Raw genomic sequence first — 16,757 nt, 5'->3', positions numbered from 1 at the left:
CAGACCTAATTGAACATTTCCATCATCACAGAAAGTTGTGTTGGGCAGCACTGCATTAGAATATTTTCATACTGCCCTTTCTCAGTTTGTTTTTGTTAGAGAATGGAGATTCCTTAACCTGATGGTTCATAATGTTCCATAAAATTCTTAAAGATACAATCGTATATGTTCTTTTTATTTTTATTTTAAGGAATTCTTACTCTACTCCTTTTTCAGTTTCCTGTAGTTTGTTTTTTCCAGTAAATAACAGAACAAAACAAAAACCTACAAAATTATAAATGAACATTCTGTTTAAAACCATTAACTATTATATCTTATGCATATAAAATCTTATATTTAAAATATAGGAAATTGATGGCACCAAAGGTGTTTTGGTTAATGGAATTAAACTATTTTAGTTTCTTGTATGCTTTGGGAAGTATTATAACTCACCATGTAGAATTCATATGGTGATATTAAGAGTAATCAATGAAATAACAAATATATGTATATATATATATATATATATATATATATATATATATATAGAAAACCAATAGAGGAAAGAAGGAATAAAAAACGGAACGATGATTAATCCAAAGGAAGGCCAGAAAAGAGAAATGAAGAAACAAAAAATGAAACAATTAGAAAACCATGATAAGATGGTTGACTTAATCTCAAACATCTCAGTCACAGTAAATGACTAAGTACTCCAGTTAAAGGGAGAATGGCCAGATTAGATTAACAAACAAACAAAAAAAATCAAATAAAAATTTAAAATCTAATGCAATACTATTTACAGGAGACATACTTTATATATAGTTACAAATATCTGAAAGCAGAAAAAGGTGAAAACACGTAACATGCAATGAAAAATCAAAATAAAGCTGTTGTAGCTTATCAATAGAAGAGAAAGAAGACTGACAAGAGTAAACAAAGTGTATGAGGAACATTTCACAGTAATAAAAGGTTAACTTAATCAACAGGAGGAAATAACAATTATAAATGTTTACACATCTATTAAAAAGCTTAATACTTTGAAGAAAAAGCATAACTAAAAAGAGAAATACAAATCTTGTAATTTGATATTTTAAAACTTTTTAGTAAATGAACAAGAAAAAATACAAGACCTAGGAAATTTAAACAACTTAATGAACACTACACCCAACCTAATCAGAATAAACATTTTCAAGTGCATTTGAAATATTTAACAAATGGACCATTTGCTAATCTAAGTAGGTAATGTACATAGGTACATTCCAAGGAATTGGAATCCTAAGGAGTATATTCTTTGAATACAAGAGAAACTAGAAATCAACATAAGATTATTGGAAAGTCTCTAAGTGTTTTGAAATTAAACACACACTACTATATAACAGATGTGTCAAAAAAATCACAATGAATTATATTTTAAATTGAATGAAAAAAATCTGACATATCAGAAATTCTGAGATGCATTTAAAATGGTGGCCAAAGGGAAATTTTTAGCTCTAAATTAGTATATTGAGAACAAGGGTTGAAAATCAAGGTTCCAATCTACTATCTCGAGAAACTAGAAAATTAACTATGAATTAAACATATTTAAATATTCCTTTAAAAGTAGAAGGAAGTTAATAAAGATGACAGTAATTAAAATTTCAAAAGGCAGACATAATTTTTAAAAAAATATTCTATTTATTTATTTATTTATTTGAAAGAGAACAAGAGCAAGAATGAGAGAATGAGAGAGAGAGAGAAAGCACGTACCAGCAGGGGGAATGGCAGAGGGAGAGGGAGAAGCAGCAGAGCCCAAAGCAGATGCGGGGCTAGATCCCAGGACCCTGGGGTCATAACCTGAGCTAAAGACAGACACTTAACTGTTTGAGCCACCAAGGCACCCCAAAAAGCAGACATAATTTTAAAGAAAATAAACACAGGAAAAATTTTTTCTCAATAAAGATTAATGAAGTATTTTGTTAATAGCAAGATAGTAAAGAAAGATAAAGGATAGAAATTATCAATATCATAAGTAATAAAACCCAGATATTACAAATCCTAAAGATACTGAAAACAGAATTAATGTTTATTAACAAATTAATACTAATAAATTTTATAAGTTAGATAAAATAAGCAAATACCTTTAAAACCACGTATGACAAAACATGAATAACTCTATCATTTGAGGAGTCCAGGGCAAAATGAGGAGTTTCTTTGTTCAAACATTAATAAAAAATTTAAAGATGGTGACAATAAAGCATTAAATTATGTGTAAGACATTTATAAGTGGATATGACTTCATAGGCTCTATGCCCATGAAGCTGGCCTTGCTTCCAAAACTGGCATAAAAATAGAAATTCTGATCATTCCTATACCCATTAAAGAAACTAAAGCCACAATTCTCAGCTTTCCAGAGATTTAACATGGAATAATCTCAATTAGCAAAATCACTTCCAGCAAATAATTAAAATAGAACACTTCATATTTTTTGTTTCTCAATAGGTAATAATTGGTATTGCATTGCAAAGAAGAAAAATTACAAGCCAATTTCTTCCTTGTGAATAGATGCACAAAACTTGAACATATATTATCAAATCAAATCCAGCAATATATAATACATGACTAAGTGAAGTGTATTTCAGTGGCATAAGATAGTTTTCAACATAAGAAAAATCAATAATTGTAACTGACCACATTAACAAAATAAGTGACGAAAATCATACAATCATCTAAAGAGATGCAGAGAAGGCATTTGATAAAATTGAATGTCAATTCAATGACAATGATGAAAAAAAATAATCTCAACAAATAGGAATAGAAGAGATCCTCTTTCATCTGCAAAGCATGTCTACAAAAACCTATGGTTAACATGGTAACTAATAACGAAATATTGAACATTTTCCCTATGAGGGTGGAATAAGACAAATTGGTCCAATGCCATCAAGTCTATTCAAGTTTTATTGGAACTCCCAAACACTGTAAAAACTCAAGAGAAGAACATAAATTCTATAAAGACTGGATAGAAAAAAGTAAAACCATCATAATTTTCAGTAACATATTTGAGTATCTAGAAAATATAAAGGAGCCTACAAATGATTAGAATTTATAAGTGAAGTTAACAAGGTCACTGGATACAAGATCAATATTAAAAATAAATTGTATTTCTACATTCCAGGAATAAGGAATTAGAAAATGAGATATAGAGTTACATATAGGAGTTTCCAAGAAATTAGATGCTTAGGAATAAATGTAACACGACTGAAAACTACAGCCATTGCTAAGAAAAATTAAAGAAGACCTAAATAAACAGTGATGAATCAATTGGATACCCATTGGGGGGAAAAATGAATCTGAACCCCTATCTTATGCTGTAAACAAAAATCAACTGGAAATAGGGCATACACTGAAATGTGAATGGTAAGCTATAAAGCTCTCAGGAAAAAATGTAGGAGAATACCATCAGGACCTTGGGGTAGTTAAAGGATATAGGAATGAAAACACACTATAAAAGATAAGTGGTGAATTGGTGAACTTTATAAAAATTAAGATGTTCTATTCATCAAAAGAGATTTTACAAATAAAAAGTAAACCGAACACTGGAAAAAGTTATTTTTAGTGCATATATCGCACAAACAACACATATGCAAGCTATAAAAAAATTCTAACATATCAATAGGGAAAAAGCAATAAAAAAATAATGGGACAGAAATATCAACAGACTCTGTATAAAAAAGAATGTACAAATTGCAGGTAAGCATATGAAAAGGCGATCAACAGAATTAGCCATCAGGAATACATTTGAAAGCCATAATAAAATACTACTACACACCCACAAGCCTGACTAAAATTAAAAGAACTAAGAATATCTAGTGTTGGCAAGGATGTATTGGAACTCTGGCTATCATATATTGCTGGAAGGAGTGTAAACTGATAGAATCATTTTGGGCAATTCTTTGGCAGAATCTACTAATGCTGCTCATGTGTGTACCCATATTACCCAGCAATTATACTTCTAAGTATGCATGCAACAGAAATATTGCATATGCCTATCAAAAGCTGTGTAAAAAGTGGTCATTTTACATTTATTCATAATAGTACGAATCTAGAAACATTTCAATTGTCCAACTTGATAGTGAATAAATAATACCAAACTGTCTAATGGTATATAGATGGTACCTAGTAATGGGGGAAAAAAACCCAACACAACTACTAAACACATTATATCTAGCAGATATAATATTGAGGCAAAAAACATATATATTGTCTAGTTTCATTTATTCATGGTCAAGAATAGGCTAAACGAATCTATTGTGATAAAGATCAGAAGTGTAGTTACTCTTTATTTTGATAAAGGTCAGAAGAAAGTGTATTGACCTTAAAAAGAAATGAGGTAGACTTCTGGGCTGGTGATAATAGTCTATATCTCAATCTGGATGGTGGTTATGTAGGGAAATAAATTAGTAAAAAATGACTTTTTTGTACTTCACTGTGTGTTAAAACTCAGTTTCAAAAAGCATTCAAACTTGAGATTTGCAAGATGAGAAGTTAGAACCGATTCCAAGGGCTTTTGTTGTTGTTGTTCGGTTTGTTTTTTATTTTTGGCCTACAATATGGAAGGATAGCATTGTCATTAATTGAGATAGGGAATGGTATGGATGGAACATTTATTATAAGTTAGATTGAAAGTTCACGTTAGGCATACTGAGTTTGAAATACCTATTAGATCTCCAATTCAATGTGTACTTGGTAATAGAGGCCTGGTGTTTAGGAGCAAACTGTCTAATGGTATATAGATGACATTTTTAGCCTTTAGACTGGATGCCATCACGAAAGGAATAAAGTAGATAGCAAATATTAGCAAGGATGGATCTCTGGTGTGCTGTCATGTCAAAGAGTGGGAAGAAGGGAAATGCAATGCAAGGTAATGGAAACTGAGAAGGTGCAACTGAGTGTTATGTCCTAGAAACCAAATAATGAAAGTGTATCAAGGAGATGAACATGATTAGCTTCATTAGATGTCATTCATAAGTAAGAGGAGCAATGAGAATTGAATATTAGTTAGCAATATGGATACTACTGATGACCTTAGAAAAAGCAGTTTTAAGTGACATAGAGGGAATGCAAATCTGAATGGAGTAAATCTGAAAGACATGTGTTTCAAGGAGTTGTAATGCAAAGGAGAGTGAGGGAAAAGTTATGCCACCCAGAAATGGGATGTAGCATTTTCCTTTTTTTATATGTTAGGAGAAATGACAGATATGTATATGCTGAGGGGAATGATCTAATAAAGAGCTGATACAGGAAATAAAGAAAATTTGACAAAGCTGTATTTTTGGGTAGGCAACAGCAGACGGGATTTAGAGCACAAGGGGGGAGATTTGTCTCCAACTGGCTCATGGGTAGTTGGTCTGGAGTAACATACAGAAAAGCAAAGGATGTGAGTGCAGATACTTGTAAGTGAGGAAATATGCTGTGGTTGTAGTCTGTGGAAGTTCTCTTCCAGTTGCTTAATTTTCTCAGTAAGGAAGCATATCATCAGCTGGAAGTGAGGAAAGGAGAGGAAGTTTAAGTGGTTTCAGGAAAGTACAGAAGATAAGCAATGGTCCTCCAAGAGAAGAGGGGGGTGGCTAGACTTTGACATGCATCTTGATGGTCTGATAGCATTCATGGCTCACCTGAAGTGTGTGGTCATGAATATGGTTTTGAATTTTTCTACAGTTATTACCAGCTCATGGGGTTTATATAAAGCAAGAGGAGAGATTAAACTGAGTAGTGATTTTTTTGGAAGTTAGCACAACACTCAGTTTCACAGGATAGAGTTATGGAACTGAGAGAAGAACAGATGCAGGATATATGGAAGGGCACGACTATAACTACTATCTATGAAACTTAAAATAGATGAAGAAAGGAGAAAAAAGCATTAAGTGGAGAAAGAGGGAAGAAGTGTGGTAGGATCAGTTGACTCAGTCTATTGTAAATTGCTGTTGAAATATATTGCTGGGAAGGAAGATAATAAGGATTAGAACAGAAATAATCAATGTAGAAACTAAACAACAACAACAACAGAACAGATCAATGAAACCAGAAGCTGTTTCTTTGAAAAAAAAATCAATAAAATTGATAAGCCTCTAGCCAGACTTATCATGAAAAAAAGAGAAAGAACTCAAATAAATAAAATCAAAATAAAATCACAAATGAGAGAGGAGAAATAACAACCAACACCACACAAGTACAATCATAAGAAATTATTATGAAAAACTATATGCTGGGGCACCTTGGTGGCACAGCTGGTTGAGCATCCAACTCTTGGTTTCAGTCCAAGTTGTGTCCTAATAGTTGTAAGATCAAGCCCCAAGTCAGGCTTAGCATGGAGTCTGCTTGAGAGTCTCTTTCTTGCCCTCTCCCTCTGCCCTTCCTGCTCACGCTCTCTCTCTCTCTCAAATAAATAATCATAAAAAAGGAGAGAAAAGCTATATGCCAACAAATTGGACAACTTCTTAGAAGAAATGGATAAGTTCATATAAACATATAATCTATCAAAATTGAAATGGGAAGAAATAGAAAATTTGAACAGAACTAATAACAATATCCAGCAAGGAAACTGAGTCAGTAATCAAGAAAGTCCCCAAAAAACAAAAGTTCAGGATCAGATGGCTTTACAGGTTAATTCTACCAAACATTTAAAGAAGGTTTAACTCCTGCACTTCTTTAAACTATTCCAAAAATAAGAAAAGGAAGGAAAACTTTGAAATTGATTCTGTGAGAACAGCTTTACTTTAATACCAAAACCTGATGAAAAAAAAAAAAAAAACCACTAAAAAAGAGAACTACAGGTCAATATCTTTGACGAACAAAAATGTAAAAATTCTCAATAAAATACTAGCAAACCAAATTGAACAATATTATTTAAAAAAATTATTCACCACAATCAAATGGGATTTATTCCTAGGTTGTTAGGGTGGTTCAATATTTGCAAATCAATCAGTGTGATCCATCACATTAATAAGAGAAAAGATAAGAACCATAGGATCATTTCAATTAGATGCAGAAAAAGTATTTGACAAAGCATAACATCCATTCATGATAAAAATTCACAATAAAGTATGTTAAGAAGGAACATACCTCAACACAATAAAGGCCATCTGTGAAAACCCCACAGCAAATATCATCCTTAAAGAACTGAGAAACTTTCCTATAAGGTCAGGTACAAGACACGATGTCTACTCTCACCACTTTTATTCCACATGGTACTTAGAGTCCTAGTCACAGCAATCAAACAACAAAAAAAGAAATAAAAGCTATCCAAATCGGTAAGAAAGAAGTAAAACTTTTACTGTTTGCAGGTGATACTGCAAATAGGAAACCCAAAAGACTACCAAAAACTCCTAGAACTGGTAGATGAATTTGATAAAGTCACAGGATACAAAATCAATGTACAGAAATCTATTGCATTTCTATACACCAATATTGAAACAGCAAAAGAGAATTAAGAAAACAATCTATTTACAATTGCACACAAATTTATAAGATACCTAGGAATAAACTTACCCAAAGAGGTGAAAGACCTGTATTCTGAAACTATAGAACACTGATGAAAGACACTGAAGGCTACTCAGAGAAGTTGGAAAATGGAAAGACATTCCATGCTCATGGATTGGAAGAACAAATATTGTTAAAATGTCTATACTACCTAAAGCAATTTACACATTTAATGCAATCCCCATCAAAATACTAACAGCATTTTTCAGAGAACAAACAATTCTAAAATTTGTGTGGAACCACAAAAGACCCCGAATAGCCAAAGCAACCCTGAAAAAGAAAAGCAAAGTGGGAGGCATCACAATTCCAAACGTCAAGTTATAATACAAAGCTGGAGCGATCAAAACAGTTTGATATTGGCACAAAAAGAGACACACAGATCAGTAGAACAGCATATAAAATTCAGAAGTAAACCCACAATTATATGGTCAATTAATCTTTGACAAAGCAGGAAAGAATATGCAATGGGGAAAAGACAGTCTCTTTAATCCATGGTGTTGGGAAAACTGGACAGCAACATGCAGAAGAATGAAATCAGACCACTTTCTTAAACTGTACACAAAAATAATTTGCAAAAATTCAAGATGGACTAAAGACCTAAACATGAGACCCAAAACCATAAAAATTCTAGAAGACTACACAGGTAGTAACTTTTTGACAGCAGCTGTAGCAACTTTTTTCTAGATAGGTCTCCTGAGGTAAGGGGAACAAAGCAAAAATGGACTATTGGGACTTCATCAAAATAAAAACCCTCTGCACAATGAAGGAAACAATCAACAAAACTAAAAGACAACTGAAGGAATGGGAGAAGATATTTGCAAATGACATATCCAAAATACATAAGGAACTTCAAAGCTAAACAAAAAACCACAATAATCTAAACCAAAATAATAATTCAAAATAGGCAGAATAGACATTTCCCCAAAGGAGACACACAGATGGCCAAAAGATATTCATCATCATTTATCATCAGGGAAATGCAAATCAAAACTATAATGAGATAACCCCCTCACCTGTCAGAATGATTAAAATCAACAACATAAAAAACAACAGGAGTTGGCAAGGATGTGGAGAGAGGAACCTTTGTGTACTGCAGGGCATGCAAACTGGAGCAGCCGTTCTGGAGAACAGTACGGAGATTCCTCAAAAAAGTAAAATTAGATTCACCTTATGACGCAACAATTACATCACCGGGTATTTACCAAAAGAATATAAGAAAACTAATTCAAAGGGATATATATGCACTCTTATGTTTATAGCAGCATTATTTACAATAGCCAAATTATGGAAGCAGCCCAAGTGTTTATCACCAGATGAACAGATAAAGAAGAGGAGGTATAAACATACACAATGGAATAATATTAAGTCAGCAAAACAAACGAAATCTTGCCATTTGCAACTACTTGGATGGAGCTAGAGAGTACAATGTTAAGCGAAAATAAGTCAGAGAAAGACAAATACCACATGATTTCACTAATATGTGGAATTTAAGAAAGAAAACAAAAGAATGAGATAAAAAAGAGACAAACCAAAAAACCAGACTCATAACTATGGAGAACAAACTGATGGTTACCAGAGGGGAGAGGGGTGAGGAATGGGTTAAGTAGGTTATGGGAATTAAGGAGTGTCATTGTCATGATGAGCACAGGGTGATGTATGGAAGTGTTGAATCACTAGATCGTACACCTGAAACAAATAGAACACTGTAAGCTAACTGGAATTAAAATAAAAGCTTGAAAAAAAAAAAAATATTGCTGGTATTTCCCCCTGACAATTATTTTGCCTGAAGCCCCAGAAGGTTTTTAATCTAAGAGCCTATTAACTTTACCAGGTAATGTACCATAATTGACCAAAATTTAAATTTCATAGTGTTTTTCTTGTTGTGACAAATATTTATACACATATGCTACTTGCCTTGCTTGTTTTCTGTATCTAGAGTTTTTCTTTTGAATACTTTTCTCTCTTTCCCTCTCTTGTATTTTGTCTATGTTCTCTTGGCTCTTTTCACTCCTTATTCAAATGTTCCTTATTTTAGTACTGGAGCTATTTTCTGTTGAATAGTTTGTAACTCTCTTTATTTCTAAAATGCCCCCCCACACACACACACAATTTCTTTCCTGAGTTTGGCCAGTTCTATTTTTTCCAACTTTCTCCATTTTGTCATTTCTATTCTTTCTTATTCTTATTCAAGCCATTTCTTATTTTTTCTGTCTTTGTTTTTATGGTGTATTCTCTAATCTGCCATTTCTAGTTTAGTTTTATGGTCTTCATATCTGAGTCCTGAGTTACAATTTTTCTCTGCTACATTTTTAGGAATATTTTCACCCAATGAAAAATTACATCTTCCTTTCTTTATATTATAGCCTAATGAGGATGTTGTCTGACTTTCTGATCACTTTTTTTTTTTTTTAAAGATTTTATTTATTTATTTGACAGACAGAGATCACAAGCAGGCAGAGAGGCAGGCTGAAAGAGAGAGAGGAAGAAGCAGGCTCCCTGCCCAGCAGAGAGCCCGATGTGGGACTCGATCCCAGGACCCCGGGATCATGACCCGAGCCGAAGGCAGCGGCCCAACCCACTGAGCCACCCAGGCGCCCCCTGATCACTTTTTATATGTCTTGGATTCTCCTAAGTCAGCAACCACCCACATCCCTATGGTGAACTATGAGGGGTCTGGGTACTTATTAGGTTTCTTAGTTCAAGAACATACTCTTCTGTTGGTACTCAGAAGTATAAAGTCTGCAGTAAATGAGAACCTTTTTGCATGATGATGTGTCTTCTACTTTCTGTGACTCTTTTACTTTCTGAGATTCTTGCTTTCCATCGTTTTCTTCCTTCCTCCATTCACTGTCAGATCATCAAAGAAGATCTAATTTGGGCTGTCACACTGCCAACCTAAGCACTGCCTTCTCCAGATTGCCACCTCTGGTTCTACAACTTCCTACCTCTTCTCTCTCCCAACTCCTTCCATGGCTGTGGCTTTGATCCATGGGGCCTCAGACTCCCGTTGAGGTAAAGCCCTCTTTTGTTGGGGGGGGGGGGGTAACATTATCATATTTCACCAACTGCAGGATCATACTACACACACAGTTTTCCTGCTTAATCTTCATATTATTTTCCCCAGTTATAAGTACGTGAACATTTGTGTGTTCCCTTTCTCTTAATTTTGCTCTACATGTGAGTTGTGAGTGGAATTACCAGATCTCTTTATGGATCTGTACAGTCCCCTTTGGAGTGTAAATCAAATCATCCACCTTCGGAGGGTGTGTAGAGACATTACTATTACTACTTAAGTATCCAGGATGATCCTAGGGAAATCTGAAGTCCAAAATATTATGTTAAAACTAAAATAATATTTTAAATTTTAAAAAACCATAGATTATTTTCCTTTTCTCCTTTTTAAATCTACTTTTTTATATTCATATCGCTTAATGCTTGCAGAATATAAATTATATGTTGACACTACCTTCAGAGCCTAAGATCCTTAACCCATGAATGCTTTTGTAACTTTAGCTTATTTAGCATTTGATGCTAATAGATTTTTCAGCAAAGACATAAATTGATGTAGTCCTAGACTAGAGCTTTGCATTAGAGGCCAGCAGTTCCCTTCTGAGACTAAAATGGAGGTTAATCTTCTATTAATCTTACATGTTTTGCTTAGACAATTCTTTTGATATTTGATACTGAAGAGGTCTGCCCTTTGTTCTTAGCCATCCTCTTCAGGAAATTTCTCATCTGAATCACAGCACTATAATTCTCATGACAAACTGATATTCTGCATTGTGTTTTAAAGCTAATCTTTTCAGGTAACTTTTACTTGTAAAACATGGTTTTTGTTTTTGTTTTTTACAGGAATAAAAAAATCGTGGAGTTGTTCAGCTGTAATTTTTTAATATATTCTTAGTCCTTTTATATTCCTTGAATTTACTGGAGCTAGATGAATGATGGTATATCACCAGTTTAATTATTACCTGCTAAAAACAAACTTTTGTCTCAAATATATTCTACAATTTTAAGTGAACAACCAAAGCTATTTACAACTTTTTAACAAATATCCTGTCTATAATAAAATATGGTAAAATGTTATTTTTTAAAATCAACCTTTTATATGTAAATGTCACTTCTCATAACTAATAATCAAGACTAGCTTAATATTAAGTGTTATGCTTCAAGGAGACAATTATCTTTTAAATCAGGATATTTCTAAGTTGAGTTAATAGTCCCAAGACATATTAAAGTATTTAACTACTAAAGGCCAGGTATTTATTCTTCTTTAAAAACGGACAAATGGTTATTTCTTGACTTTCTTTTCTAAGGCTTTGTGTACATTTTTATAATAATATTGCAGTGTTTTATTTCTTTTTAAAAGTAATTTCTTCACTATTTGGATATGTTTGTTTTTTAATTTTAGAATCTGCTTTGCATCTTAAAAATAATCCCATACCATTAAGTGGATTTGCATAATATATACATAAATAACATAAAGGGTACAGTTACGGTCATATTTCCATCTTCTTTATTTTATCAAATCATATTATGATGTTTTTCTAGAACCTACCATCAACACAGGTGGAAGGTCCAACACCAATCTATGAAAATTCTTTCCCTTAACTTGGGATAATTTAAGATTATTGGGAGCTGACAAACTTCTTCAGTCACATATGATAGCTCTAGACATTCAACTTTAGAGTCAGGGAGAAGTCGCCTCCCTGTCCACAGTACCTATTTATCCTTTTATGGAACAGGACGGACTGTCAGCAAACATCTGCACTCTGCTATGCTTCTTTGGGGTGTAATGGGGTTATTTTGCTTAGCCACTTGACCAAATCAACTGCTCCTACAAAGGACGTAGGCACCCCTTGAATCCATATCCTGCTTACTAATGTTGGAGTCAGGAATATTCCTTACTCAGCCACACCCAGGCCTTACTGACTCACAGTCACCTTCTTTGGAAGGTGTTCCCTAAAGGTGTTATGTGAAAAGAATCAGGCATGTTTCAATTGGTATGTGTGTAACCCTTGCCCTTTCGCCTGTGCCAGTAATTCCTCAGGATTCCATAATTTATTACACTCTATGGAAATAAAAGGCTAAAAAATTATTTCCTGTAATGTAATCTAACATTCCAAAAATAGCTACTATAAATCCATGGATCTCACTTCCTTTTAGGGAAGACAATCCTAATATCAACCCGTTTCTTTCAAAGATGAGCTACATTGACTATCTTAAAGATGAAGATCTTTCCTTTGGGTCTTTTTTGTTAGGTGTTATATTAGAATAACAAAGGAAAAAAAAAAACCCTATTCCTTAGTGCATCATGATTCATTTAAATCTTTTTTATTTAAAATTGTTTCCATTTTAAAAAAAGTTTTGTTGTTTGTATTAGTGGAAATGTTTAAAAAACATATACTCTAACCCATAATTATTATTAAATAGAAAAGCTATGATTTGGGGACCAGTTATTTTCTGATTAATCAAATATTAAATCTTTTTTAACCAAAATAATATAACAGATGAGTTTTAAAGTTTTTCCACAGAGTGAATCATAAAATTTGCAAATAATAATTATATCTCCTGTTGCCAATAACTAAACAACTTATTCTTTTCCTTGCCTTGTTGCATTGGCTAACATTTTCAGAAACAGTGATACATAATAGTGAGGAAAGTACTTTTGTTCATTTCTGACTTTTATCAATATACCTTTTGTGTTTTATAGTTAATGATGCCATTGACTACAGGTTTGAAATTAGTATTATTTATCAGATTAATGAAGTATAATCATTTTTCTCATTTACTAGATTTTCCTTATATCAAGAATACATCATGGATCTAGTTATACAGATATTCAGCATGTAAATATGACATTTTTCTTTGATATGACAGATTACCTAATAGATTGAAACAGGGTCTCCTACTACTCCACCATCTTGCCCCTCCTCCTAATAGATATATCAATATAGGCTTATTTATAAATTCTAAAACATAAGCCTTATATGAATAGTAAAACTTAAATGTCATGCTGAATTCAATTTGATAATTTTTTTAAAAGATTTTATTTATTTGTTTGACACAGAGAGAGAGAGAGAGACAGAACAAGCGTGGGAGCAACAGAGAGAGAGAGAGGGAGAAGCAGACTCCCTGAGCAGGCTCAACAGGGAGCCTGACATGGGGCTTGATCCCAGGACCCTGGGATCATGAGCTGCGCTGAAGGCAGATGCTTAACTGACTGAGCCACTCAGGCACCCCAATTGGATCATTTTTATAAACATTTGGTCTAAATTCTGTTTTTCTAATGCTCTGTCATATTTTGGCATTATTATACCAGACCAAAAAAAATGTTCTAAAATATTCTATTGTTTTTCTGTGCTATGGTTTTTAAAACCACATTATAAGGTTTATTCATTTATTTATTTTGGTTTTTGGAGGATTTTAATAACTCATACCTTAAATTGTCTAAGCCTAGCACTCTGTTAAAGGAAGTTCTTTGACTTTTTCTATTTTATTTATGACTTTTAATTTACTCAAGCTTTCTGTATCTTCTTGGGTTGTTTTAGTAATCAAAATTTTCCTATAAAGTAATATTACCATCTAATCAAAGCAAGACTCAACCAATTTTAAGTACTGATTATCATTTAAACAACATTCTTTGAAAAAGACACAGTTAAGTTAGTTGTCAGCAATAAAAAGTTAACTAGAAAATCACTTTTGTTTGGAAATTTAGGAAAACACTCATGGATCAGAAAGAAATCATTTTAAATTAGAAAATATTTTGAAATGAATAATGATGAAAATATTACTTATCAAAACATGTAGAAAGCAACTAAGAAGTACTTAGGAAAAAAAGGTTAGTATCGAATTCATGTGTTAGAAAATATGAAAGGCTTAACAAGTTGAGCATCCAAATTAAGGATTGAGGATTGGTGTCAAAGTAATCTTGAGAGAGATAAACAGAGCTGGAAGTATCACCATCCCAGACTTCAAGATATACTACAAAGACACAGTAATCAAAAGAGTATGGTACTAGCACAATGGATCAGGATCAATGGTACAGGACAGAGAGCATAAGAGAAACCCCATACTTACATGGTTAATTAATCAATGACAAAGGAATTAAGAATATACAATAGGGAAAAGACAATCTTCAATAAATGGTGCTGGGAAAACTGGACAGCCATATATAAAAGAATGAAACTGGAACTCTTTCTTATACTATACACAAAAATGGATTAAGGACCTAAATCTAAGACTTGAAACCATAAAACTCCTTAAAGAAAGCATAGGGAGTAATCTCTGGACATTGGCCTTAAAAACATTCTTCTGTGTATGTCCTCTCAGGCAAAGGAAATAAAAGCAAAAATAAACTATTGGGACTACACCAAAATAAAAAGTTTTTGAACAGTGAAGGAAACTACCAACAAAATAAAAAGGAAATCTACTGAGTGAAAGAACATATTTGCAAATAATATATGTAATAAGGGGCTAATATCTAAATATATAAAGAACTTCTACAACTTAACACCTTAAAAAAAAAAAATTCAATTAAAACCAAAGAACCTGAATAGACATTTTTCTAAAGAAAAATTCAGATGGTCAAAAAACACATGAAAAGATGCTCAACATCACTCATCATCCAGGAAATACAAATCAAAATCACAATGAGATATCATCTCATACCTGTCAGAATGGCTAAAATAAAATAATAATAATAACAACTGTTAATGAGAATGTGGGGGAAAAAAGGAACCCTCATGCACTGCTGGTGGGCAAATAAACTGGTGCAACCACTGTGGAAAATAGTACAGAGGATCCTCAAAAAATTAAAATTTCTACTCTTGCACATTTACCCCCCCCCAAAAAAAACCACACTAATTTGAAAAAATATATGCACCCTCATGTTTCTTGCAGCATTATCTAAAATATCCAATATACGCAAGCAACCAATAGATGAATAAATAAAGAAGATGTGGTATACATATACAATGTAATGTTACTCAACCATAAAAAGAATGAGACCTTGCCATTTGCCACAAAACAGAGGGACCTAGGAAGTACAGTGCTAAGTGAAAAAAGGCAGATGAGAAAGACAAAGGCCATCTGATTTCACTTACATGTGAAATGTAAAAAACAAGATAAATGAACAAACAAAAACAGAAACAGACCCACAAATACAAAGAACTGGTGTTTGCTAGAGAGAAGGCAGCTAAGGAGATGGGAGAAATAGGTGAAAGGGATTAAGAGATGCAAACTTCCTGTTACAAAATGGATAAATCATGGGGATAAAGGTAGTATGGGAAATATAGTCAATAATATTCCAGTGGCTTTGTATGGTGAAAGATGGTGACTACACTTATCATGGTGAGCCTAGCTTAATGTATGGAGTTGTCAAGTCACTATGTATTAATATACATTAATATAGCATTGTAAACCATACTTCTATAAAAAATAATTTTTTAAAAAAGGATTGGATTGTCAAATAAGCCAGACACAAATAAGAGATCAAACTTTATCAATAATATTGGGGATGCAAATAATCAAAAAGCATAGTCAATCTGTGGAGAAGTCTAGCACTTCAAGCTGAGCATTCTCAGGTCTTTTTTTAAAACTATATAAGAAATTCTCTAACGCAGAACACCCATGTTGAAGGAACTTCTTAGGTCATAAACCATCTCTGCTTTATACTCAGTTATAGCTTACATGATATTTTTCAGGCAATTATGTCCTACAAATCTATAGATTCCAGGTTCTCTGGAGCATTTCTAAATGGCCAGGTACATCCTGCTAGCAGCCTTTCATAACAAGACCTCTCCTTCTACAAAACCATTTTGTCTATTTGCTATGAAGTCTGTCACTGGTATGTTTACACAGAGATTAAACTAGGGTGTTTGCCTTCTTTCTTTTCCAGGGCATCTCCTCCTCTGGCCAGGAGAGCAGATGTATTGCAGACCTGGTGTTTTAATCATTTATTTCCCAAGACACCAGTCAGAACAATGCAATAAGGTTAAAAACAAAAACAAACCCTCAAAACTCAAAAAGTAGAAAAACACAGAAGGATTAGTGGTATAGAAACAAAGGTAAATGGACAAAGTAAATAATGCCAAACAAACAGACCCTGGTTAATTGAAAATATCAATAAAATTCATAAACTTCTGGCAAGATTAACAAAATAAAAACAAAGAAACAAGACAAAAATAATCACTGTCAAAAGACCTAAGTACAGATATGAATACAGGTTATACGGATGATAAGAGCCTATTTGCTACCGTTTT

The 16,757-nt window shown here is 33.0% G+C and overlaps 1 long non-coding RNA gene across 1 annotated transcript in view; it reads right to left on the bottom strand.

Moving 5' to 3' along the window:
* The window catches only part of LOC123387007, a 38,893-nt gene that overhangs the window by 20,110 nt on the left and 2,026 nt on the right, over positions 1 to 16,757 (bottom strand). The gene's annotated exons all lie outside the window — the stretch shown is intronic.

The sequence above is a fragment of the Mustela putorius genome, unplaced genomic scaffold (assembly GCF_011764305.1).
Source record: "Mustela putorius furo isolate JIRA1106 unplaced genomic scaffold, ASM1176430v1.1 tig00003845_pilon_pilon_pilon, whole genome shotgun sequence".
NCBI classification, from domain to species: domain Eukaryota; kingdom Metazoa; phylum Chordata; class Mammalia; order Carnivora; family Mustelidae; genus Mustela; species Mustela putorius.
The sequence above is the reverse complement of the archived record's forward strand: the minus strand, read 5'-3'. Positions and strand labels throughout refer to the sequence as shown.